Raw genomic sequence first — 25,704 nt, 5'->3', positions numbered from 1 at the left:
TTTTTTTTTTAAAGGAGTGACAGCCAATGGATATTTTTCATTTTTTTTTCTTTTAAAGTTTTTAACCCTGGAATAGGCTTTGCTGGCTGGTTAATATTCAGTGGGCTGTAGTCCTTGTAATAATAGTCTGATATGTTAAAAAACAGCAAAACCCAGACTTTATGTGCTGGCCCCAATCATGTGATCTGGGTCATTGTGACAAGGGATCAGTCACATGGCAGGGGCCAATCATATTAATCACCGACTGCAGTGTAACATTACAAAACAGAACTGGCTCAAGCCCCCATCCAGAAATCTGGAAAAACTACCATCACATCTGGATACCTCTACGAGGCAATATTTCCCCAGTCTGTGTATAACAATAGAATACTTTGATTAAAAGGGAGAAGCAACTTAGCACTAATTTGGGAAAACACCACAGCAATCATTCAAAAGTATACAAACGGTAAGTAAACACTCATCCCACAGTATCTTGGGCACTGTGCTTTACATCAGTTTCCCACTTTGCAGTGTGAAAGTCCAATGGGGGAATTTCCCTTTAACTTGCCAATCCCTTTTCCCTCTGCTGCACCCCACTCAGAGTTGGTTGTCCAAAGTCAGCAAAGTCCCAGAATTCAGGGGTGTGTTCACCTCCCACCCCTGAATGGGTGTTTGTCAAGCAATGCCTTTGCTGCTCACCGCTATTGTCTTCGCTCACTGCTGCTTTTTCTGTTGCTCACCACCACCTCTGCCTCTAGGTGCAACCAGGTAGTGGGGAACCTTGCTGCTACTGTGTTCTCTGTGTTGTCTTTTACTACAACGCTGTCCCCATGCCTGACCTAAAGTTTCATCCCTCCAGATCAGCCTATCAGTGATTTCAGTTTTAGTGATCAGAAGCACAGACTCTGAATCAAGTCTGATTACCTCTGTTTTAGTCACTGGTAAAGAGCATAAAATGGTAATTAGGACTCTGTTCAAAGAGTCTACACAGCCAGATAGGAACATTTGTCACCACCCCCTCTGACTTTCCCTTGGATTGGCATCCTTACCTCCTTTTTAGTGAGTGAGGTTAAATTTAGGGTAACCCCTTCAATTAGGGCAGGTTAAGTACAGTTCTGCTGCCCTTTAGTTACACAGTAAGGATATTAACACTTCATTACCCCTGCATCCAAGCCTAAAGTGAATTTTAACACAAAACAGCCAACATTGATTACTTTGGCAAGGCAGGTCTGTCTGTCTGATCACCTAGACAAAGCAGGTGTCTATGCAAATACAGTCTGCTCCTGTGGTCTTTCCCCCTACTTCCTCAATATAGAGGAGGGAGAACTCATTCAGACCCCACTTCACAGTTTACACTAATTTGACACTCTGACTGTAAGGCTTAAAGCAAAGAAACCAGTAGCTGAATGAGCTGGGAGGCTGATTTATCTTTTAGCTCTAGAATTAATTCCTCCAAATTGGTGTTGAGACATGAGGCAAGGTATTATGTGGCATCTTACAGTGCTATTAACCTATGCTGCATTCTGGACTTCACTCGCCGAGTCTACCATTTTTCATCTTTCACAAGCAATAAATTCACATGATTTTATATAAGGAAAAATATATAGGATGAGATTTTCAAAGCAGTCCTGTGGATTTAAGTTAATGGAAGATATATATCTAAATCCTCTAGATTGCTTTGAAATTTTCAACCAGAGCCTAAGTACATGATCTCAGACTATTTTTCAAAGAATAAATATCATACTTCTTTTCTAGAGAAGAAGGTTAGATATCCATGTTGAATATTTGTTTATTTTTTAATTTTTGTATAATTACATTATCACAATCATGGTCCAGAATATTTGTACTGACAGATTTTTATATTTAATAAGGTCTCTTTTCTCTTGGTACGTATTTTAATTATTTAGGGCTAAATTCTGGTCATGTTGTGGTGTTCCTTTTTCTGGGCCAGACTGATACCCGTACTCAAACTGAGTAGTAATTTATTCTGTAGATTAGTTCCATTAATACCAATGGGACTAGTTGTGGAACGAGTTACTGCTTAAATTAATTAATGGTTCTTCTTTTGAGTGCTGGTCCCTATGTGTATTCCCCACGTGGATACACATGTGCTGCCTGTGCCTGAGACTGGAGATTTGTAGCAAGTGATGTCTGTTGGCCAGCGTATGTGCAGTTGCTGTCTTTGTGCTCTGAACTAAGGGCACAAAGGGCAGTGTGGACTGGCATCTTTCCAGTTCCTTCTGACTGCCACTTGGCTTGAGCTAGAATTCTGTGACCAGACTCCCACAAAGTATAGATTTCATAGGATAACCCTAGACATGTGCTCAGGAAAGGCAAGTCCCTATAGACAAATTTCAGACTATGAGCAGCCAGATAAATCGAGTCACCCTCAGACCTTGCACCACAATCAGGGTCTGTCTTTCCCTACTAGGTCACATGGCTACAGGTACATATGTAATGCTATTTGCCAGTCTGGCTTCGATCTATTTCTGGACAAGGACAATGTGAATACAGGGTAACAATCCCACAAAAGGTCAGAGCCTCTCTCATATGCTCCAGGTGCAAGCAGGAGTCCCCTTTCTTCCACCACATCCAATGCAACCATAATTAAGGATGCATCCCTCAGAGGGTGGGAAGCCCTGATGGACAATCACACTGCACAAGGCACAAGATCCCCATGGGAGTCTAGAATGCATATAAATCTGCTGGAGATGATGGCAGTTCTCCTAGCCTGCAATGCATTCCTCCCCCTCATATGATTCTGTCACATCCAGATTGTCAGACAACATGATGACCGTCTTTTATATAAACAAACAGGATGGAGCAAGATCTCTTCCTCCGCGTAGAGGCAGTGAATTTGTGGGACTGGTGCACCAGGAACTACACTCTCAGCAACATACCTACTAGGTGTCCAGAATACTCTGATGACAATCTCAGCAGGCACTTCTCCACAGGCCAAGAGTGGGAAATTAACAATGCCATCTTGACCAAATTCTTCACCCAGTGTGGAAAACTATCTTGGGACCTGTTCGCCTCCCAAACAAAAGAAATTCAATCTTTATTCCCCCAGATCAGCATTAGGCTGAGACTCCAGGGGCAATCCTGTTCTGTTCTACATTAGATGGTCTGTCCAGGGTACCTTTCCCCCACATCCTCCTGCTACCCCAGGTTCTCCGGAAAATTCACCACAACAGAGCCAGGGTTATCCTCATCACATCCAATTGGTCCAAACAACTTTGGTTTCCAGACCTTCTATGAATGTCATCCCATCCTCCCATCTATATTTGACCTTTTTTGGATCTGTTAACCTAAAGTAAGGTACTCCAGCCTACACCTGATTTGTCTCACGGCCTGGTATTTAGATGGGTGTCACACCTGGAACCTTTGAGTTCAGAGGCTGTCTGAAATACTCTATCACAGCACATAAAATCTCCATTAGAAAATGCTATCTAGCTAAATGGAGGCATTTGTCTACCTGCTATCTCCTGTCTCTCAAAATGTAATGACTTTCCATTAGCTCATTGAAGGGCCACCTGGTAGCAATCAGTATCTTCCATCCTCCAGTGGAAGGCCACTCTATCTTTACTCATCCTACCATAATTCAATTCCTGAATGGTCCTCTTTAGGACCTTCCCACTGGTGATGAAACCCACACCACAATGGGACCTCAACCTGGTACTCTTAGCTTTTACCACACCACCCTTTGAAGCAATGGCTACATAGTCCATGTAGGTTACTTTCTTAGTTGTCATCACATCAGCCAGATGGGTGAGAGAATTGGGAGCACTCATGGCTGACTCATTGTACAACATATTTCGTAGAGAGAAAGTCTCCCTTCATCTCCACCCAAAATTCATCCCCAAGCTAATTGCAAGGTTTCACGTGAACCAATCTATTTGCTTACTGGTATTCATCTCAAAGCCTCATGCTTCTATTGGAGAAAAGAGACTGCACTCTCTCAACGTCAGACAGACCTTGGCCACCTCTCTGCATAGAACAAAACCAATTAGGAAGACACCAAGACTATTTGTTGTTATAGCAGAGTGATCGTGATGACTAGCTTTATCAGCCCAGAGACTCTATAAGTGGATCTTTGTTTGCAACATTAAATTATATCAGTTGGCACCTATTCCTCCCTGAGACAGGGTAAAGGCCCATTCTATGAGAGCAAAACAAGCAATCTCGGTGGTTTCTCTTTGAGATGTATCAATACTGGGCATTTATAAGGTGGCCACTTGGAGATCTGTCCAGACATTTACAAAGCCTATTGCAGTCTTCTTTGGCAGATGCAGCTGTGGGGTCAACAGCATTACAGACATCCATACCAACTGCATCCTCACACCCTGTTTGAATACTACTCACCAATCACCCATGTGTGGAATGCACACAAGGACCAGCACTCACGGAAGAAATAGAGATTACTTAACTGTAACTCAAGGTTCTTCCAGATGTATGGTCCCTATTTCAGTACCTGCTCTCCTTTCCCTCTACTTGGGATCTGATGCATGGTAAGAGAAGGAACTGGAGAGGCATCGGTTTGTGCCACCTTTTATGCCCTCGGTTCAGAGCACGAGGAGAGCAACTGCACATGTGCAGACAAACAGACACTACTCACTACAAATCTCCGGTCTCAGTCATGTGGAGTGCATGTGTATCCACGTGTGGAATACAGATAGGGACCACATATCTTGAAGAACCTCCAGTTACAGGAAGTAACCTCCATTTTCTTAACCTGGTCAATTAAAATTAATGAGACCACTTGCAGAGTAAAGTGATACTCACTGCAAGTGACAGTGTAAGATTTTGGTCATTAGTCTGAACCTATGTCCTGTACATTTTCTTTTCAATCAGCAGTGCAGCCTTAGGTGCAATCCAGAGGATTGAGTTAGTTTAATATAAAGGTAACTTAGCTGTGAATTTAGGTGGCCTATAGGTGTCAGCAAACTTTCACTGTTACTCCAACTGTTAAACAACATGTTACAGATTAAGTATAAGTACTGTTAACTGTGTGCTTTTTGTACTCAAAAGCAGCTGAATTGGTATGCTCAAATTTTACCAAAGAAATTGCACCTTTGGGTAGAGACAAAGGATGGAAAATTTCACTTGAAAGGGTGAGTCTGAAGAGTTCACAGTGAAAACAGAGGCGTAGAATGGAAAATGGGTGAAATGCAGCCTTAAGCATAGTGCTTGCTATCGGTATAATATAACATATGTTTCCTGGTAAAAAAATAAATATGCATTTTGTAAAGACTAATAAATTAAACTAGATTACTTCCATAATTCTGAACTACTGTATTTCTGGTGGGAGAGTGTCATAGACAAGAGTATCTCTAAAACACACATATATTTTTTGCCTGAAATAGATATTAGTGAGGCTAATCTTGAATTATTAGTGATCTGAAAGCTACAAGATTTCATCCAGTTGCTATGGAAAGAAACAGAGTGGTTCCATGGAAATCATCCCTGGTTTTAAGCCTCAATTAAAAAACAAGCAGAACACTCAAAATTAAAAGTGAGGGACCTTTAGTTAATTATCTAAAAGTAACAGATATCTTGAAGGAATAAGCTCTATCAAATGCCGATGTAACACTTGTTCAATTGGAATAATGTTGTCCCCATTATAAGTAAAATCTTTATATCAGTCGGTGACATTTGTAACATTCATTATCTGGACTTACACATAAATACTAAAAGAATTATTCTTAACTGGGAAATTAATGACTTCGGTAAGTACCTGCAAAACACTATCAGATATGTAGCTGGAGTTACAATGATGGACAATATGCAGCAAAGGAAACTCCAGTAGTTTGGTGTCAGGAATTTGTCATGCTAGATCCCTATAGAATATGTGTGTACAGATGTACATACCAGGATAGCATACATGATGGTATGGTTTAGACTGGAGGATTTATCTGTGTTATTCACAAGTATTTTTTTCTTATGAAATAACTGATTTTTAAGATTCTGTTGCTTAGGTATAGACCTTGATTATACTCTTGATCATATCTTTGTCATCTATTTTACATTGCATACCTTTGGATCTGTTTCAGAAGATTTGTTTATGTATTTCTCAAAATAAGATTTCTGTGTACTTGCATTTCTTGCTTAGTCCGATGGTTACCAATTTAAGGGAACTAGGTGCATAGAACTTGCTGGCATCAGGTAGTCCCCAGCTCCATCAATTACTTTATAAACAAAGGTGTCTTTTGCTTCTATCATCTCTCTAACCTCTGAGACAAGAGACTGGGGTGGGGTGTAGCAACAGCAGGCACCAGTGTTCAGAGGAGCAGTGGGGACAAGGACACTGGAATATTACCTCACCACAGTGAAAGTACTCACTGCTTGGCTTAATGTTGGCAGGGGAAAGAGAAGAGAAATGTTAGATGCTGCTGTAAGACCTACAGCATGATGGGACATGAAGGAGGATTCCCAGCCAGAAAGGTTTACAAGCCACTGACTTAAAATGTCCTTTGTTTGTGGAATACTCTTACCTTTCAGATTTTTTTTTTAAATGGGTTGTTTGGGTGTACGTGAGGGCAGAACGTTAGCTCACAATGTACTTGTTATGGGGTGTAACCACCACACTAGTTCTGAGAGCCCAATTAACCCACCTACTGGCACTCATTAAGTAGGTCAGTTAGCAAGCCCACCTGGAAAGCAGTCAGGTTTCTTCAGAAGGACTGAGAAAGTTCAGTTGGAGAGAGAGACTCAGGAGAGAGGAGGTTGAGAGTGCATGCTCTCTGAGAACAGAAGTCAAAAGAGAAGTAGGAAAACCCACAGGAAGGGAGTTAGCTCCTGTGGCAAGTCTCAAAACAGGGCAAGAGTCCAGGAAGGCAGCCCTGGGGTGTTGTTGTGGCCAGCTGAGGAACAGAGAAGGTTTGTGAAAGACTGAAGTTCAAGCCCAGGAAGGGCGCAAGCAGGGATGAAAGTAATAATAAATTCTTACCAGTACGGGGGCTGGCTCCGGCCCCCGGAAAGGGCAGGGCCTTGGGCGGAAGGGGCGGGGGGGTCAGCCTCCCCCAGCCAGTCCGCCTGTGCTGCCCAGGGCTCTAGTGGTGATTTAAGAGGGCCTGGGGCTCAGGGTGGGGGGTTTATGTCCCTGCCCCTTTTGCCTCCCCTGTCAGCAGCCCTGCCAGTAGGGTCCCTACCAGCAGGGCTGCCAATGGGTGGGGGAAGGGGCAGCGATGTTAAAGCACTGCTGCAGCAGTGCTTTAAGGAGGGTCCTTTGCCACAACAGTGCTTTAATGTGAGCCGTGTATGGGCCGGTACCGGCTTCTTACCAGTATGCTGTACTGGCTCATTTTCACCCCTGGGTGCAAGTGATATAAGTTTGCACTCTTGGTTTGGGACTTGTTGGAGGATTCCAGGGGGGAATCCTGTGAGCCACAGCGCTGAAGAAAGGTCAAAGCCTGAGACCTTGGGGAGCCTGAGAGGAACATAGGAGCATGGTTTGCCCAGGACAGGGCTCGTGGGAAAGGCCTGCAGACAGGCTCAGATAGCAATAAGCCTAGGGAGGAAGCATGAGGCCTAAATAGACAGGTTTTGCCTGCTTATTACAGGGTACGTGGGCTAGAACCCAGAGAAGGTGGGAGGGCCTGAGTTCTCCTACCAGTTACTGGAAAAGGTGGTGCAAAGATCCCGGAGATCAGGGGTAGAAGGACTATTGAGTCAGGACTCAGGCCATAGACTCGGCTGGAGGCAATGGGACTACTGGTTGTTGGACTTGTGAATCACAAGTTGTGATGTCCCTGGAATGGGAGAGATTTTAAAGTGACCAGGCTGGAGGGCCAGAGTGAGTGTCAGTAGGGGCTGGTAGACAATGAGAGTCTGTGGGGGCATGCAGGCCAGTGAGTCACTCTTTTAGGGTACGTCTATACTTACCTCCGGGTCCGGCGGTAAGCAATCGATCTTCTGGGATCGATCCTGGAAGTGCTCGCTGTCGACGCTGGTACTCCTGCTCCGCGAGAGGAGTACGCGGAGTCGATGGGGGAGCCTGCCTGCCGCGTGTGGACCCGTGGTAAGTTCGAACTAAGATACTTCGGCTACGTTATTCACGTAGCTGAAGTTGCGTATCTTAGTTCGAAGTGGGGGGTTAGTGTGGACCAGCCCTTACAGTACATCTGTAGAGTGCAGCAATAGCAAAAAATGTGTAGAGATTAGAGAAGCTTCTACAAATTGAATAGATGGGCCTATATACAATACCAATTAATAATCATGGTTTATAGATGGTGTAGGAAAAGGAAACAGAACCTACATTCTCAGCTTTTTGTAGTGAGCCTCATTTGAGCTGAGTTAAATTAACTTCCTTTGCAAGCTTAGCTAGAAGACTTTGGGCCTTTATCTCATTTGCACTAAAGACCCCTTTATAACAGCAGAGAGGTTTTTAAATGGCCAATAGTGTAAATGAGAATCAGGCCCTCTATTTGTCTAGTCCCATAAGCTCCTTCAGATCTGCTGTGATAAGTGGTACAGTATCATTGTAAAGCAAGAATTTGGGGAAATGTGCCTTTGGAACTTTTGGGGAGAGGAGGAGATACCATCTGCTTTACTTGTCACAATTCTTGTTTGTTTAAGACATGTATTGCCAGAAATGTGGAAAGATGGTTTACAACGACAAGTGAGAGAGTAATTTTCACACTGGACTTATCGGAAGCATGTGTTGTCCATCTGTGTAATTCTCATTTTATGCAAATTTAGGAAATATAGTCTTATTGTCCCAGGGTAGTTCTGAACATAAGGTAGTGGAGTGCACCTCATACCATGTCACCAGAAGGCCTTCCTTTGGCAGTGTAATATGCCAGCGAAGAAATGCTGCTTGCCTGAAGTTACAAATCATAATAAATGTTTATATTTGGGACCAAAGTAAGATACTGTTTCAGAGCACCACCGAACACTTCTAATAGATGCTTATGTATTACTGGAAGTGTAACAGGATGCCAGAGTTCTTCGGATCCACTCTAACAGGTGACATAACCCTGCATGCAGCTGCACACTGATTCCTGTTAATTCATTGTGGTAGGTGGTTTGCTAATTCCACCCTAGATCTAAAAGAAGTGAGAATGACTTTCTGTCCAGAGAATCCACCCTTTGGGGCGAACGAGTCTTAAGAAAATGGCCAAAGAACCTGGAGAAGGTTTGGGTTGGAATTCATGGTGTCTTTTACCTTCTTAATAAAGTAGGGAGGGGGTGAGTTTGGGCTTTTACACGGTGTTTCCTCTTTTACACAGCAGGATGAAAATGCTACTGGTTTGTAGAAATAATACCTTGTGATACCTTGTAAATGAGCAGGACTCACCCCTGCAGTGCCTCCTGCTGGTAGTCTCGGGAATTAGCTCGTTTCCAGCCTTGGAGCACCCTCTGCAGGCCGGTGTCCCACTGCTGCTTAGCGAGCCGAGTCCCTCCCGGACCCGGTGCCCTGTTGTCTGGGGTGCTGCCCCCTGGCAGTAACCCCTCACAGCTCTGGGTCTCCCCCTCCCAGGGGAACCTCCACCCACTATCCCCACTTTGCCTCAGTCTTGGCTACTGCCAGTCCTCAACTAGCCCCCGCTCCCTGGGGCAGACTGCAATATAAGCCACTCATCATTGGCAAGGTTGGGTTTGGACCTGCTACCTTTGCCTACCCCTGGGCTGCCCTCTGCAACCCCCAGTACCCATTGGCCTTCTGCTAGGCCGCAGGCCTGTGGCTTTCCAGGCTGAAGCTCCCCAGCTCCTCTGCCTTTCCCCAGCCCTGCTCCACTCAGGTACCCTGTCTCTAGCTCCATCTCTTTCTACAAACAGAGAGAGACTATTGAGTGCCTGGCTCCCAGCCTCTTATATAGGGCCAGCTGAGGCCTGATTGGGGCGTGGCCCAGCTGTGGCTACTTCCCCAATCAGCCTAACAGCTTTTCCCTTCCAACAGCCCTCCCTCAGGGCTGTCTTTAAACCCCTCAGGGCAGGAGTGGGTAACCACCCCGCTACACATCTGCTATCAATACTCTGGCTTAAGCAGTAATTATTAGAGGTCAGTGAAAAGTTCCCAACAAATCGTTTTCAGTTAACTTTGTCATTTCCCTGTTCATGACTTGTCTGTGTACTGCAAATAAGTTAAAAAATCCTTGCATCTATTATTTGTTCATAAATTTGCCCAACAAATAATTGTTAATCTGAAGATCATTTTCCCGCAGGAAACCACAAATTCAGCATTCTAACGTAAAATGCCCTTTGTTTGAGTATTCAGTCTAGTGATACTTAAGCACTGGAATGTTTGCGGTAAGGAAGTCAAAAGGTTCCAAATGCAATGAAATTGAGATTCACTTTGGAATTTGGAACAAACATTCACAGAAAATTTGTTGTGCTCTTTGCTCAGTCCCTAAAATGATAACTAGGACACCAGCAACTTCAAAGCATGGTCAGTATTGAAAAGTGAGCTGAATATAGTGTCCTTTCCTGGAGTCCCCTGCCAAAATTCTGTGGCTTTACAATCACAGTTTCATATTTTTAAAAATGTGACAGCTTTCCCTTGTTGTGTGAAAGACTTTAAGGGGAACTCCTCTTTGTGACTTTGAAAATCTCCCCCAATATACAGGGTGAACAGCAAAATGTGCTGTCAACTACACAGACTGAAAAAGAAGTAATATTTTTTCCTCCTCTTTTAGTTATAATGACCCTAAGCATTGCCTGTCCCAATTGGTTAAAAAGAAACCGAGAAAAGTGTAACTGTTACCATGTTGATAATTCTAATGACCATATGAGCTTTAGGGCATTTTCATGATTTGGCTGGGACAGCCCTGGGGCTTTGCCGTCTCAGCTTATCCAGCACTGTTAACAGCAAGCCTTGAGAGGTGAGCACAGTGGAAATGTTGCCTGGGTGGATGTGCTGGGGAAATGCTCTCTCTTGCTGTGGAGTAGAGTGGGGAGGGGTTGTGTTTCTCTCTGTTTGTGCATGTAAACAGGGTCTGAATGAGTTCTGCTTGGACAATGAATTGGTGGAAAAAAGACTTCAGGAACAGCTTCTATTTGCATAGACACACCTACTCTGCTTAGGTGCTCAGCAGATGGAGCTGCTTTGCTTTGATCAATTTTGGCTGATTTTTCGGTTACAATTCACTTTAGTATTGAATGAAGGGGTAATGAAATGTCATGATGCTTATCATATGAGTTATAGGCACTGACTACCCACTGAAAAAAATAGTGGGTGATCAGCACCCACTGGCAGCCCCGCAGATCAGCACCTCTCCCTCCCTCTCAGCACCTCCCACCCACCAGTGATCAGCTGTTCAGTGGTGTGCAGGACGCACTGGAGGGGAAGGGATGGAGTGGGGATGAGGCAGAGGGTTGAGCACTCAGGAAGTCAGTGCCTCTGGTATGAGTACAGGACAGCAAAACTGTACTTCGCATGCCCTGATTGATGGGGTCACCCTAAACTGAACCTCACTTGATAAACAGGGGTAGGGATGACAAATCCCAGTGAAAGATGGGGTGGGTATGTTCCTACCTGATGATATGGAGTCTACCCTGAGTCCTACACCACATGTGGCTCTCCCCTCTCCAGTTTTTAAAGATGGAGCTGATTGGACTCAATTGAGAGTCTTTGTTTCTGTTCAGTGATTACTAGAGCTGAAATCACTTCTGAGTAGGTCTAGTGGCTAAGCCTTAGACCTGATATGGTGACAGTGTTGCAGTAAAAGACAACAAAGAGGTAGTAGCACAAAGGTTCCTCACTGCCTAGTGAAATCAATAAGAGTTGAAATCACTAAGAGCTGGGCTAAGTGGGAGAACCTTAGAACACAGCATCACAGACGTGGCAATGAATGGCAGCAGAGATGAGTGGTGGCAGAGGTAGCAGACCTAACAGCAGCACCAGTGGAGGCATTGCTCCGTAACCTCCCAACCCCTTTTCTGGGTGGGAGTGGTCCTATCTCAATGCATTTTTGAACTCTGGATCTTAACTGATTAAGGACAACCAACCATGAGTGGGGAGCAGTAGAGGAAAAGGAGAGAGGAGTGTTAAAAGGGACATTTGTTCATTGAACTTTCACACCGCCAGGTGGGAAACTGAGCCAAAGGACACTGCCCAATGTAATGTGGGGTGAGTGTTTGCTCACGGTTACATGCTTTCGAATCAAGGTTGTGGTGTTTTCCCAAATTAATGCTGGGTTCCGTTTCCCTTTTAATAAAAGTTTTTCTTTTGTTATACACCGGCTCAGTGCTGGTAGGTGGGGAAGTATTACCTTTTAGAGGCAGCAGCAGTGGTGTTCAGTTTTCCCAGAATTACTGGATGGGGGCTGAAGCATGATCTGTTTGGGATTGTTAAGAGGAACCCCTAAATATTGAACCTGGCCATTTTGGGGGCTTATCCATAAAGTGGATTCAACTTGAGCCCTCATTGAATGCCTCAGGTATCCATGTTACTAGAAAACAGTTCTTGGGGTCAATATTCATTCATTCCCTTGCACCAATCCTCTAATGGCTGAATATGTATTATACACATTGTAGTTTCCCAAAAAATGTAACAAAACGTTTCCCCAAATTAATGGTTTACTCAAGATGTGCTTGTGAAGGGTGCTGACCCAGGCATCCCAGATAACCCCCCCAAAAATGTAACCCTTCTGCCAGGTGGAGTTGGCAACAACAAGGGCTGGGTTCAATATCTAGGGGTTCCTCTTAACAATTCAAAACAGACTCCCAGTGTGACCTCAGTTAAGTATGTCCCTGTGCCTCAGTTTCCATCTGTAAATTGGAAAGAAGAGTACTTCCCTACCTCACAAGGTGTTATGAGGATAAATCCACTAAAGATTATGAGTTATTCACATACTATGGCAATGAGAGCCATAAAAGCACTTTAGATAGCATGCAAGCAAGTGAATAAAAATAACAAATAGGGCAATGAAGCATATTCTGTATAAAGGGAATATGTAGAATGCCTGGTGGAAGTAACATTTCTGCATATCAGGTTCCCAGAGATTTTCTATTATCTATTGGTGCAAAACATATAAAATGCAACTGCACTGAATAAAATGTGATTTTCTACAGCATCTCATATGTTCCCAGTTTCCTAAAGTGCTTTCCTAAGTAATGGTAATGATGTCTGTATGCAAATGTGTCAGCCATTCTGCACTCAGCAATAGCTTAAAAACAGCCTTGGACATTCAAACTTCTATTCTTTGACAGAAGAAATGTGGACTAGAGCTTTCGGTCTATTCTGTACTCTCTTCGCAACGTGCTATGGGGAAGAGCTGTGCAAAGAACCAACTTTTCAGTTTCAGATTGACCCAAACTGAAAAGTTCTTGAATTTTTTGTCGAACTGAAGAAGTAACTGTGATGCTGGTAGATGAGTTGCCAGCTCATGTGAAGGTCCCTGGGCTTCACTGAACGTTGACAAATGCAAAGCTGGAAACCAGTCTGGCTCTCCTGTGTGGTGTTATTGTTAAATAGATATTAGAGTTATAAGAATGTGTTTAGACTTTATGAAATGCTTGTAGGATGCTGCATGTATTGATCCTTCTTATAATATCTCTATCCCATGTTATAAGGTAATAGTTAAGTATTTGCTCTGTAACTATAAAAATGTTTGCTAAGGCTGTAAACCCCACAGTCAGGAGAGAAACATTACTAAGTGTGAAATACAAGTTTACCACAAGAAGTGTCATATCCTCCCCAACAAAGAAGGCCCATAGACATCAGACAAACCATTGTGGAATATCAGTGGACAAAAGACTCTGTCGATTGCTTCCCCCATACCCATGAAGATTGTAGGTGCACAAGCACATCTTAAATGCTGCAGGAAGAGAATAAAAATCCCCATTAAGGAGAAATTATCATCACTAAGATGCTTGGAATTTGGGAAAGGCAATATTTCTAAGCATAAGCAAGGGATCTCCAAGCTGCTTAGTTTGGGTTAGCCCTAAAGGACATATAGAGCTTGCATATATAGCAGCTACTGTCACCTTTTGGAACCTAAGACTGTAACTCATTTGTGTGTGTATGGTTACCTGCTTTAACCTTGTAAACAACTCTCATTGCTTTTTTGAGAGCAGGTCTATACCTAAAACGATGCATAGGCATTGCTGTAATGCTTAAATGAAGATGTTCTCTGCCTATGGGAGAGCGCTGTCCTGCTAGCATAGTTAATCATCTCTGTGAGAGGCGGAAGCTACGTCGGCAGGAGAAGCTGTCCAGCTGACTTAGCACTGTCTACACCGTGGGGGTTAGGTCAGTATAACTACATTGCTCAGTGGTGTGGATTTTTCAACCCCCTGAGTGATGTAGTTATACTGAAGTAATTCTGTATTGTAGGCTTGGCCTGAGTTAATAAATCTTTAGTTAATTACAGGGTTGGATACAAGCATTACCTTTGTAGAGAGATCTGGGGTAAGAGACTGGTCCTTTGGGACTGGGAGTAACCTGAGTATTATTGTGATTTTTGGTGTAAGGGACCATCTATCACTAAATCTAGCTTGTCAAGATAGACAAGAGTGCCCTAGGGATGGTCTGTGACTCCATGGTAAGGCTGTTGTAGTACATGGGGAGTTCACACTTGTTACTTGGTTAGAGAACTCTAATTACAGAACATACAAACACTTTGGGGTTTGTGCCCTGCTTCTTAGCAGTGTGCCCTGAGGATGGCACCCACATTCGTGAGCCTCTACAGACAGCCTGACAGTAACAAAAATGTCATTTTAGGTCAAACAAAATGTTTCATTCCGAGTTTTATCTTTAATAAAATGAGGAAAAATTCAAAAGCCATCTCAAATTTAAAAATCACATTTTGAAAATGTCAAAACAAAAAATGGAGTTTTTTTTTTTTTTTTTTTTATCAGATTTTTGCCCCAAACTAAACAATTTGGCAAAATTTACAAAATGTTCTGGTTGACCCAAATCTTCATTTTTCAGATGGAAAAAAATTTTCGGATGACAAATTTCATGTGCTCTAATAATGGGGTCTTTAAATTGTAGCTCAATAGCTGTCAGAAATCATCTGAAATAATTTGGTTTTCCTCTGACATTTATATTCATGCAGTATCATATTACTAGGAGACAGAAGTGGAGTGCAGTGTATTGGCATTAACAACTGGCATTTATCTACATTCTCTGATTGCGTGTTTTAATCAAGAAATCATGTATGTACAAGACCTTGCTATATCTTTACTTCCTTTTGGAAGGCTATGGATAGGGCTCACACCCTCCTACCCCACTCCTGAAATATGGAAACGACAACAACTCCAGAAATTCTTGCACATTGCTGGAGGGAGGTAACAGCTTTCACACTAGAAGTACTTTAATTTCAGCACTTAAAAACAAAACAAAAAAAAATCCAACATATTGCCACCATGGAAAAATTCCATGTGTGCTGAAAAAACAACAGCATATGGTTGGGTGGGGTGTGACCAAACTGAACATAGTTATCACATTTTGAACTTTCCTTTTTACAGATTAAATTTTTTTAAAAAGTGTTCTGGGACAGAAGCTGGAATCATCCTAAATTCTGCCTTTACAAAAGTGCAACTGTTGTGTGGGTAACTGCGAGGTTCCTCTTGTATAAACTACAGCTTAAAATAGGAGATGGACATTTTGTCTTTACATACAGAGCATGCACAAAAGAAACCAAAAAGATAAATGGTAAAGAGAGAGGCAAGCTGTCCCTGAGTTGTCCTTTTGGATGGGAACGGTGCTGAGCTCGGAAGAGAGGTGAACAAAGGTACTTGAACTCTTTTTGTGATTACTGCTGAAAGAGCAGGTATCAGACCCACTTATCTAACAGAACAAATTTAAAGTAGACTAGCATGGTGGGACTGTGTGTTTCATAGTCTAAAAGTAGCCTCTGCTTTTGCAGGCATAGTTTGGCCCACAGTTAATTGCAAATGCTAGAATTTCTGGCCTAAATGTTCATAAGTGACTGGTGATTATGGATGGCTTAGATTTTGGGTGCCTAACTTGAGAGAGCCTGATTTTCAGATGGCCAGGGCCGGATTAACCTTTTGTGGACCTGGTGCCAAACCTATTTGTGGACCCCCATGGGGGCAATGGGACATGGCACGGGAGGGGTGGCAGAGTGGGGGCTGGCCGGGCGCAGTGGGGCATGGCATGGCTGAGCAACCACCCAGCCCAGCAGGAGGGCACTGTTGACAAACCAGCAGCTGCCAGGTGCACACTGGGCTGCTTGGCCCTGCGCTGCCATTATGCTTCTTCCCCTTGGGGGCAGGCCCCTGCCACACCATGCTACCCCTCTGCCCAGAACCACTCTGACCCCCTACGCCCAGTGCCACACTGCCCAGAGACCCCCACAAACCTCTATGCCCAGTGCCCTCCCACTGACCCCATGCCCAGCACCCCCCAACCCACTATGCCCAGTGCCCCCCTACCCAAACACCCCCCACAGCCCTCCCACCACAACTGCACAGCACCCTGCACTCCCTTCCCGAGAACCCTCTCCACAGATCTGCCCAGTGCCCTCCACAGCCCCACCGCCACAACTGCACAGTGCCCCACACAGACCCCCCACTTCCCAGCACCCTGACACACAGATATCCCCATCCCCCCCACTGCCTAGCACCCCAAAACACGCAAACCTTCCCCACTACCGAGCACCTTCCATCCCCTCACTGCCCAGTACCCCACCCCCCAGACCTCCTAGAGACCTACTCTGCCATGCCCTGACCCCCAGCCACAATAGCAGACCCTGATGGGAGGTGACTCTGTCTACCAAGCTGAGCCGGCAGGGCAGCCAGGGCTGGTCCCAGGGCAGGATCACTCTGGCCGCTTGGGAGTGGTGCAATCAGCCAGGCCAGAGCAAGAGCTGGGCCTGTCCAGGCCAGGCTCCCTCAGGACCCACATGCCTGGCAGGACGCAGCTGAGCCCCCACTCACTGTCTCCCGCGACTGGCTGAGACTGGCCCAGCCTCTGCACCAGTCCCAGGTGGCTCTGCCCCCGGGGAGCCAGGAGGGGCCCCACAGGTCCCAGGCAGCAGAGACCACTCAGAGCTGGAGCCGTGCTGGGGAGCGGGGCAGATCCCTGGGATGTGACTCCTGAGATCCCACCAGGCCCAGCCACACCCATTGGCCCTGCCCACATAGTGGACCCCAGCTGCTGGGTGATGAGCCCCCTACAGGTGAGTGGAACCTGCTGGCTGAGAGTTGCTCACACACCAAGGCCTGGGTGCTGGACTCCCCGGGCGCGGGGCAGCTGTGTGGATGGGTTACAGGGGTCTGTAACGGGCCCCTTCCCAGTGTGGGCCTGGCGCTACGGTGCCATTGGCACCATTGTAAATCCGGTACAGCAGATGGCATTCAGAACTTCAATATCAGGACCCTTAAGGTGTCTCACCAGAGATACCTAAAAACTGAAACACACAAAATTGCTAGTCACTTATGAAAATTTAGGCCTCTGTGTCTAGCTACGTGACATATGTTTACAAATCCACACTTCAAAACTGGAGGTTGGATGAGAGCCCTTTAATTAAAAAAAAATGTCTGGTCAAATACAAAAGATGACTCCAAACCATTCGGTAATTTATAGGGGCCACCAGTAGCATCACCTATTATTAGAGTTCCCCAACTGTCTGTGACTGGGACATGGGTGATCGTGGTTAGTGATTGGAACAGAAGTTGGCGCTCAAGATCAGAGCTGAAGTCAGGAATCAGAGCCGAGGCTCAGAACTGGGTTACCTGGAGTGGGGCAAGGCTGGGTCTAAGGCAGGGGCAGGAGCTATCTCAGCCATGTGCTTTGAGCAACTACTGAACTGCTGGTATCCTGCTGAGCCACTCTGCTGACTCTTCCAGTCAATCAGGCAGTGTAACCAATCAGGCAGCCTAACACAGGCCAACTGTGCTCGTTAGGTTGCCCGGAGACTGGCTCTGCTGCAGGCCCTACTTCCTAGGATAAGACCATGTTTAGTTTCTTATAACGTTCACCATTTGGTCTGCAATTTTTCATGCTGGCCGTCTGCCTAAGACTGATTTTTGGAAATTTTCATCCAAAGCCATTTACAAGAATGAGCTTAGAGAAAAATACATTGTTTTGCCATGTAAAAAAAAAAAAAAACTCTGGTGACCTTTTCTTTGAGAAGTTCTGGAGTCCCCATGCTTTGGAGCAAGGACTTGGGGCATGGCCTTGGTGTCAAAGATAAGCCTTTTGCCATCTCTGTGAAAATCCAGCCAAATTTGGCCAAGTTATAAGCTTTTGAAAAAATCACAGTTAGCATATGCTCAGTAGAGACTTGCTAGATAGAGTGTGGCTAAATTTCCCAAAGATTCTTTTCACGCTGAGCATGCTCAAGCCCAGGGCAGCAGAGGCTGAGCAGGACTTTGCCTGCAATTGCAGCTCTGGGCTGCTGTGGAATGGAAAGCAGAGAGCCTCTCTCCCCTGCGCTGTCAGTGCCCCCACTTCTCGTTGGTGCCCAGGTGGCATAAAGGAGGAAGCTGGCCAAGGAAATGGGACTTGGAGCTAGGGAGGGAAATGCTGAGGGAGGACAGACTGAGATTGGATGAGGTGCTGGGGGAGACTGAAACTGGGAACCATTGGGGCAGGGGAAAGGAGAAGGATTTGATGAGGAGCCGGGAGGGGAGATTGGGACTGACTGAGAAAGGAGATTGGGGGGGAGCTGCAGGTGGCAGGGGGAACTGGGAATGGATGTCACTGGGAGTAGGGATGTGAAGACTGTGACCTGTTTCATGTACCACATTAAAGGACATGAAAGGGTAATTTATATGAAAGGGCTCCATGCTTTTAAAACTAACCTGTCTTTTTATTATGTGACCTATTAACAGAGGTGCTGCAACTGTAGGTGGCATTCTAGCCATGTGCACACAGACTGACTTCCTGGTGCCACCTCTAAATTCTTTCCTCCTGCAACCTGTGCTCCTCCCTTCAAGCTCCTTGCAGGTTGCTACAGGAGTGGTCAGGGAAGACTCAGACTTGGATGAGAAGTCTGAGGACTGGAGATTGGAAATGGCGAGATGAGAATGGAACTTGGATGAGGGACTAGGACAGAATATACTGAAGGGGATGCGGCACAAGGGATCAACCTCTGGGGGAACAGGCAGAGGAGTCTGTGCTCACTAGCGCACACTTTGCTCCAGAACCTGGAACAGAATCTGAGATTCTTGAATCTCACAATTTCTGTGTTGTCAGCAAATATTTATAAAACCCACTAGCACAGATTGTATGTGCCCTTCTAGTAGTGGTCCACAGAGAGGATGGCAACCTGCTATCAATAACTCAGATCAAGTAGCAGAGGTCTTTGTGATGGATCTAAAGTTTCCAGCCCAGCTGATGACCCACATGGGTGTCAATATGATGCCACAGGATGGCCTTTTCTTTTCAATTTGCTTTTTAAATACCTAAGAAATTACAGCTCCTTCCCTCCTCCCCCCTTAACAAACCCAAAACAACTCCCCCCTCCACACACACACACACATTGTGTAAGAAGAACATTATTAAGGTTGCAAAGTCAAGTACTGACAAGTTAGGAAATGCTAGAATAGTATGTCATCATGCCATAAAAGACTGAATCATAATGCGTATGCACAAGGGGGACAGCGTAAGGTTGCACCAGGAGCCTTCATTCTAGCATTTCCTAAATGTGCTTGATTCTGGAACATCAGTGCTCTTTCAAGGTAGCTATTTTGTGTCCAATTTAGATGTAAACTGGTAAAACTTGCTTTTTACATAAGTAAAGAGATGTGAACATCTCCAGTATCCTTATATGGTCATTTGAATAGATTGGGATATGGATGTGTAATGGCCTCAGCCTGGCATTTGGCTCAGGATTCTGAATGGATTGCAATTCAGGCTTTTTCAAACTGTTCTATACAGCTGCTAAGAAGTATCAAAGATGTCTCTTGAGCCTTCCCAATGCCCAATCCTAGCCCTGCAACATGTCAAACAGCCCATCCCAGGCTGCCAACCGTGACTGGGAGGAGGGGAAAGTGCTTTTTTACACTTTTTTCCTGTATTGAGCATGCAGAAAAGGGATTCCTAGGTAGATGATTCAAGGGAAAACAGCTGCTGTGTTCTTGATTCTCTAGGTCTTTTAAATTTTGCCTACTGTCCTTAACACCTTACTGCTCCCAGATGCATACTGCATGCTGGCATTTAGACAGATAGAAAATATTATTTTTTAAAGCCTCATTGAAAACAATTGGAAAACATGGCTAGTTTTGTTCTCTGGGAGAGCAAGGTGGAAGGTTTTTGACTATGTGAGGTCATGGACTAGTCTGCTTTGATATCTACCGCAAGCCTTTGTGATAAAGTCTTCCACTTACTTTAGTGCCCTGCTCCCTCTACCTAGCACTAGGACTCAATGTTTCCAACTCTCATGGTATTTGATATTTGTCTTAGCCCCAGTCCCTGGAGCCATGTGATTAGGTGGGTGAGACTCTGACTTCATTAAAAAAACAACAACGACAATGTATCTAACCTTAATGACTATGGAGAAAAGCTGGAAAATGTGAATCCTACAAGCTCAAAACACAGAAGGTAAACAAACAGAGCCCACAATTTATTTTTAAAATCTCATTTTTTGAGCCAATCTCTTGATCTTTTTGGGGCCTAACTCATGATTTTTGAACACTTGCAGCTGGCAATACTGGCACTGCTGCGTCTTTCACCTCTTACATGTTACAGAACTGCTGATCTTCCCCAGGCTGCGGTAGATTGATAGCAGATCTGTTTTATACTTAGGGTTTTTCTACCTGGGGAAATTGACCAGTATATCTATAGCTATAATTATAGTGCTATAGTTTCTGCTGGTACATTTCCTTTTGTATACAAGCCCTGATGCACACAACACCTCTCAGAACTGGCTGGTACTTGGGTACTGATTAATTGTACAAATGTTCTGAGCTTGGTTCCTTAGAGTTCTCCCATGATTTTAACATGACTACTAAGTAATGTGAACACTGTGCTGGACATTCTCCCCCCTCCCTTATCCTTTCCCACCCTTCTTTAGGGTCTATTAAAAAGGACGATGTCTGGCTGTATTTTGGGAGAGATGGGGGTTAATTTTTTCAGGTTTTGCCCATTTCTGTAGAGTTTTCTGGGTGTATTATTCCCCAGTTGTCTTTGCTTTGTGTGTGTGTGTGTCTGTCATTGGTGCATATCTCTCCAGCATGCCCTCTTTTGGCCTTGTAGGTGCATTGCACTTCAAACAATTACCCAGACCAGGTTAGTCCAATGCCTCTTTGCGGGGTCTGACTTATTCACAGTTCCAGCATATACCCCTTTACAGAGTGGGTTTCATTCACTCCTTCTACAGACATAAGTCCTGATCAGTTTCCTTCCCAGTTCAGGAGGCCGCAGGCCCGCAGACCCTCTCCCGTAGCTGGGCTCTACTTCAGACTGTCTCCTTGTCCCTCTCCTTAATACAGGAGCCTCCTAGCTCTCCTCCTTGGAGCAGGAGTTAAGGCTTGTCTTCACTACCACGCTAAATTGGTGCTGCTGCATTGATGCAGTGGCGCTGATTCACCACGTCTGGTGAAGATGTGCTATGTAGACGGGAGAGCATCTCCCACCGATAGAGTGCGGTGCAGACCCCACTTTAAGTGGATGTACATTATATCGCTTGGTTTTTTTTTAAAGTAGGGACAAATCTGGCTCCCGATTCCACTGGTGCTAGGTGGCCTTTAGCAGCAGAACTGGTGTAGTTCAACTGTACCAGAGGGTGTGTAGTTGCAGCGTAGAAGGAGAGAGGGTGACTAGGCAGGACTGCTCAACTTATAGAGTCCTGCTCTGCACAACTTCCCTGCATAGCAGTGAGGTGGGGCACTGTCAAGGGCTGAAGGATCAACAAGTACATACTCATACACCCCAGCATGATGAGGGATGGGGAAGAATTTCAGCACCTTCCTAACCTCAGACTTTTGCCCAGCCCAACATCTCTGGACAGATACTGGTCAAAGAATATTTCCAACATACCTCTGAACAGCATACTAACCCACAGAATCCTCCCTACCAGCACTACAAAAAAAAGGATTCTGCGTGGACTCCTCCGGACGGTCGAAACAACAGACTGGATTTCTACATAGAGTGCTTCCGTCGACGTGCAAAGGCTGAAATTGTGGAAAAGCAACATCACTTGCCACATAACCTCAGCCATGCAGAACACAACGCCATCTACAGCCTCAGAAACAACCCTGACATCATAATCAAAAAGGCTGACAAAGGAGGTGCTGTCGTCATCATGAATAAATTGGAATATGACCAGGAGGCTGCTAGACAGCTCTCTAACACCACATTCTACAGGCCATTATCCTCTGATCCCACTGAGGATTACCTAAAGAAACTACACCATCTGCTAAAAAAACTCCCTGACAAAGCACAGGAACAAATCTGTACAGACACATGCCTAGAACCCCGACCAGGGGTATTCTATTTGCTACCCAAGATCCATAAACCTGGATATCCTGGACGCCCCATCATCTCAGGCATTGGCACCCTAACATCAGGCTTGTCTGGTTATGTAGACTCTCTCCTCAGACCCTACGCTACCAGCACTCCCAGCTATCTTCGAGACACCACTGACTTCCTGAGGAAACTACAATCCATCGGTGATCTTCCAGAAAACACCATCCTGGCCACTATGGACGTAGAAGCCCTCTACACCAATATTCCACACAAAGATGGACTACAAGCTATCAGGAACAGTATCCCTGATAATGTCACAGCTAACCTGGTGGCTGAACTTTGTGATTTTGTCCTCACCCACAACTATTTCACATTTGGGGACAATATATACCTTCAAGTCAGCGGCACTGCTATGGGTACCCGCATGGCCCCACAATATGCCAACATTTTTATGGCTGACTTAGAACAACGCTTCCTTAGCTCTCGTCCCCTAACGCCCCTACTCTACTTGTGCTACATTGATGACATCTTCATCATCTGGACCCATGGAAAAGAAGCCCTTGAGGAATTTCACCATGATTTCAATAATTTCCATCCCACCATCAACCTCAGCCTAGATCAATCCACACAAGCGGTCCATTTCCTGGACACTACTGTGCTAATAAGCGATGGTCACATAAATACCACCCTATACCGGAAACCTACTGACCGCTACACTTACCTACATGCCTCCAGCTTCCATCCAGGACACACCACACGATCCATTGTCTACAGCCAAGCTCTAAGATATAACCGCATTTGCTCCAATCCCTCGGATAGAGACAAGCACCTACAAGATCTCTATCAAGCATTCTTAAAACTACAATACCCACCTGCTGAAGTGAAAAAACAGATTGACAGAGCCAGACGAGTACCCAGAAGTCACCTCCTACAAGACAGGCCCAACAAAGAAAATAACAGAACACCACTAGCTGTCACCTTCAGCCCCCAACTAAAACCTCTCCAGCGCATCATCAGAGATCTACAACCTATCCTGAAAGATGATCCTTTACTCTCACAGATCTTGGGAGACAGACCTGTCCTCGCTTACAGACAACCCCCCAACCTAAAGCAAATACTCACCAGCAACCACACATCACTGAACAAAACCACTAACCCAGGAACCTATCCTTGTAACAAACCCCGATGTCAACTCTGTCCACATATCTATTCCAGTGACATCATCATAGGACCTAATCACATCAGCCATACCATCAGGGGCTCGTTCACCTGCACATCTACCAATGTGATATATGCCATCATGTGCCAGCAATGCCCCTCTGCCATGTACATTGGCCAAACCGGACAGTCTCTACGCAAAAGAATTAATGGACACAAATCTGACATCAGGAATCAAAATACTCAAAAACCAGTGGGAGAACACTTTAACCTGTCTGGTCATTCAGTGACAGACCTGCGGGTGGCTATATTACAACAGAAAAACTTCAAAAACAGACTCCAATGAGAAACTGCTGAGCTAGAATTGATATGCAAACTAGACACAATCAACTCCGGTTTGAATAAGGACTGGGAATGGTTGAGCCATTACAAACATTGAATCTATCTCCCCTTGTAAGTATTCTCACACTTGTTATCTAACTGTCTGTCTGTACTGGGCTAGCTTGATTATCACTTCAAAAGTTTTTTTTCTCTTAATTAATTGGCCTCTCAGAGGTGGTAAGACAACTCCCACCTGTTTATGCTCTCTGTATGTGTGTATATATATCTCCTCAATATATGTTCCATTCTATATGCATCCGAAGAAGTGGGCTGTAGTCCACGAAAGCTTATGCTCTAATAAATTTGTTAGTCTCTAAGGTGCCACAAGTCCTCCTGTTCTTCTTTTTGGTCAGAGTAGTTGTCCTCTAGTGTGTTAGGTCTGAATGCTGGAATACATTAACAGAGGGCATTCAGATGTACATAGGACCCACAAGGTATTTGAAATCTTCCAAGTGCAGATTGGAGACAATGATTGGAACAACTAGATAGCAAGTCATTCTGAAAGACTGCTCTGTTGAGATCATTTTCTTAACAGATTTTAGGGTTTTAGTGTTTGAAATGGTCACTAGATGGCACCATATAGCTAGGTTGTCCAAGTGAAGTCTCAAGAAACAGTGATGAAGAGTGTATTTTTTGTTTGTTTTTCCCCTTCTTAAAAACACAAACAAACCACTAACAGCAAACCTCTGACACTTTCCTTTGTCATTATCTGTGAGATGCAGGCCTATCTTTTAAAAACATAAAAACTAAGAAAAATGTTGCTAGAACAGTGATGTGACAATAACTTCCACAGAACTGAAACTGCCTATGGAAAAACCAAAATAGACTTCCATGTGGCATATGTAATGTATATATGTTATGGCTGCATATTCTGATAACTGTTCAAAAATGAATCCGAAAAATGCTTTTAGCTTAGGTGGGGCAGGAAACGTTTATTTTGCTATAATCATTGTTATATTGGGATTTCATAATTCTAAGCAATATTAGTTTGAAATCTGATACTACAGGATCATAACTGCCTAAATTATCAGTATTTTATGTTCTACCTTTTATTTAATACTTAATGTTTCCCTAATACAAGGATTTCTCCACCATGTAGTGATTCAGGGAACTTTTCATGAGAAATCTAATTAAGAACATAAAAATGGCCAATACTGGGTCAGACCAAAGGTCCATCCATCCCAGTATCCTGTCTGCCGACAGTGGCCAATGCCAGGTGCCCCAGAGGGAGTGAACCTAACAGGTAATGATCTCTCTCCTGCCATCCATCTCCACCCTCTGGCAAACAGATGCTAGGGACACCATTCCTTACCCATCCTGGCTAATAGCCATTAATGGACTTAACCTCCATGACTTTATCTAGTTTTCTTTAATTCTGTTCTGTTCTGCTCTGTGTTACACACTTTAGGTTCTGATCCTGTAATTGACTGCATACAGGTGGACCCTTCCACTCATGTGGAGTTGCAGACTTGAGGCCTCCTGTTGCAGAGTGATAGCAGGATCACCTGAAAAGGATGATCTGGCACCTCTAAACATATGTGCTGCTATTCTTAGGGCAATATTTCCAAAGCTTTTTTCCTTCAGGAAATTAAAATCGATTTTGTACCCTCTGCAAATCCATCATGTGATGTTTAAAGGCCCAGCCACCTTACCATATTTCTATGTAAAGTATGTATTTTGCTCACCATTCCTCACTCCCCAGCTTGTCCTTTGCACCCCTGTCACTTTGAGAAACTCTGGTGTAGAAATTCATAATATATTTTCTTTCCATTTTTACCTTATTTGAGCAGTAAAATAGTTAAGAATGCTGACAGTCCAAGTGTCACCATTGGCCTCTGATTTAGCACCCATTGAAATGAATTGGG

Source organism: Chrysemys picta, chromosome 2 (assembly GCF_011386835.1).
Source record: "Chrysemys picta bellii isolate R12L10 chromosome 2, ASM1138683v2, whole genome shotgun sequence".
NCBI lineage: Eukaryota > Metazoa > Chordata > Testudines > Emydidae > Chrysemys > Chrysemys picta.
The sequence above is the reverse complement of the archived record's forward strand: the minus strand, read 5'-3'. Positions refer to the sequence as shown.